Source organism: Carya illinoinensis, chromosome 9, assembly GCF_018687715.1.
Source record: "Carya illinoinensis cultivar Pawnee chromosome 9, C.illinoinensisPawnee_v1, whole genome shotgun sequence".
NCBI lineage: Eukaryota > Viridiplantae > Streptophyta > Magnoliopsida > Fagales > Juglandaceae > Carya > Carya illinoinensis.
The window spans coordinates 31,379,638-31,382,049 of record NC_056760.1 but is presented as its reverse complement, the minus strand read 5'-3'; the positions used below and the strand labels follow the sequence as shown (position 1 = coordinate 31,382,049).

Genomic DNA, 2,412 nt, shown 5'->3' with positions numbered 1-2,412 from the left:
CTTGATCCCAATTGGATTACACCAATTCTTGTATTGCTCCCTTGATCTTCGTGGCTCTTAATCTTGTAATTGATCCTTAAGACTTGGTCCGCCTTGGGGCCCATCATTTAGAGTTAGACTCAACAACTGATTGAGTGTCCAAAATTAAGAAATCAACAGGATAATAAAACTTGTCAATTTGGATCAAAACATCCTCAACTATCCCTCTCGGTTTCTTAACTGAACGATCAGCCAACTGAAGCACGACAGAAGTAGGCTTAATTTCACCCAAACCAAGCTGCAAATAAATGGAATAAGGTATCAAATTAACACTAGCTCCTAGATCTAGCAAGGCTTGCCCAAACTCATGATTCCCAATATTACATGCAATGGTTGGACAACCAGATCCTTGTACTTAGGAGGAATTCGCTGCTCAATTAGAGCACTAACTTGCTCTGTTAGAAATGCTGTCTTCTTAACATGGTGTTTCCTCTTAACTGTACACAAATCTTTAAGAACTTTTGCATAAGTGGGAACTTGTTTAATAACATGCAAAAGAGGAAGGTTAATCTTTACCTGCCTGAGGTTCTCCAAGATTTCATTAATAGGATCCAAAGTTCGCATACCAGATTTTAAAGCTTGAGGAAATGGTACCTTAACTGGACTCTTGATTACCTCGGCATCCTTGGGGAACTCGGTGCTATCATTGCTTTGTTCCTCTTCAACATCCTCTTGCTTATCAGTTGTTGGGATGTGTAAGGACTTACCACTTCTTGTCATAATGGCATTGACTTCTTTTAAATTTTTTTGTGCCATATGCTGACCTTGGGGTGCGGATTGAGCTTGAGAAGGAAACTTGCCACGCTCATTCACACTCAAGGAGCTCATTATCTTGGATATATGACCATTTAACTCTTTGTTTTCTTCAACAACCTGCATAATCAAAGATTCAAACTTTTGATTAGTTTTACTCTGTGACTCAATAAAAGCATGCAAAGTGTCTTCTAAAGGACTCCTAGAAGATGAAGGTGCATGATATGATGTAGGATATGATCTAGGGGGTTGTGCAGGCGGCTGGTTTTCAGACTTCCAGCTAAAATTGGGGTGATTACGCCACCCAGGATTGTAGGTATCAGAGAAAGGTGCAACAGGCTTCATGTACATACCTAAGGCATTACATTGTTCCTCATACATCCCTCTCATCTCAGCAAATGTGGGACACTCTTGGGCAAGGTGATCTACCCCACCACACACAAAACATCGTCCAAAAGACTCTGCATGATTTGCCACGTGTGTTGGCTTTAAGTCCTTAGTCTTCAACGCCTCTAGCTCCCTAGTGAGCATCTCAACCTTAGCCTTTAGGTTATCTTCTTCTCTGAGATGGTAAATTCCACCACCATTTAGGTTTCCTGCAGGTCGTGACCTATTTGTGCTCTCAGTAGCACTAGGTCCAGTCCAAGTGTGAGCTTTTTCAGCAAGCTCATTGAGGTATTCTATGGCCTCATCAGGATCTTTCTGTAAGAACTCACCATTACACATCATCTCCACAAATTGATGCTCTCTAGGTGTAAGTCCCTCATAAAAATAGCTTACTAAGCACCAATTCTCATACCCATGGTGAGGACACATACTCAATAGTTCCTTAAATTTCTCCCAAGACTGATACAAAGTCTCACTGTCCTTTTGTACAAAGGTGGAGATTTGCCTTTTTAAAGCATTGGTCTTATGTTGGGGAAAGTATTTATTAAAGAAGACCTGAGTCATCTCATTCCATGACCCAATAGATCGTGGTCTCAAAGAGTATAGCCAACTCTTAGCTCTATCCTTCAAAGAGAAAGGAAAGAACTTAAGTCTCACAATGTCATCAGTTGCATTTTGACTATGAAAAGTCGCAACTACTTCCTCAAACTCCCTAATGTGCACATATGGATTTTCATTTTCCAAGCCATGAAAAGTAGGGAGTAACTGTATCATCCCTGTTTTAAAATCCAATTGGCGAATATTAGCTGGAAACATGATGCATGATGGTGCGGTTGTGCATGTAGGGTGGAGGTAATCCTGAAGGGTCCTAGTGGGTTGCTCCTCATGTTCACTCATTTTCTCAGAATTAGAAGAATTTTCAAACAAATGATCAGAAAAGTTAAACTCAGACTCTAACACAGGTCTACAAGCAAACCGACCAAAGGCGTCTCTATACCTGTGCATGCAAGGTAGAGAAAAATGCAACACTAAAAAAAACTACAAAAAGAAATATAAACTAATAAAAAAAAATGCAGCAAGCTAAAATAGGGAACGAAGTTACCGCCTTTACAAACTGTTGAAAAGAAAAACTATCTTACAATTCTTCTACCGTCTCCCCGGCAACGGCGCCAAAATTTGATTACGCCCAAAGAATAACGCGGTAGTTGTAGCACAGCTTTGGGGTGTCGATTC

The 2,412-nt window shown here is 40.5% G+C and overlaps 1 non-coding gene across 1 annotated transcript; it reads left to right on the top strand.

Moving 5' to 3' along the window:
- Window positions 1–1,588: 1,588 nt before the first annotated feature.
- On the top strand, window positions 1,589–1,696 carry LOC122277891. The gene has a single exon (XR_006229200.1). It is a non-coding gene; the product is annotated as a small nucleolar RNA R71 (small nucleolar RNA).
- The last annotated feature ends 716 nt before the right edge of the window (window positions 1,697–2,412 follow it).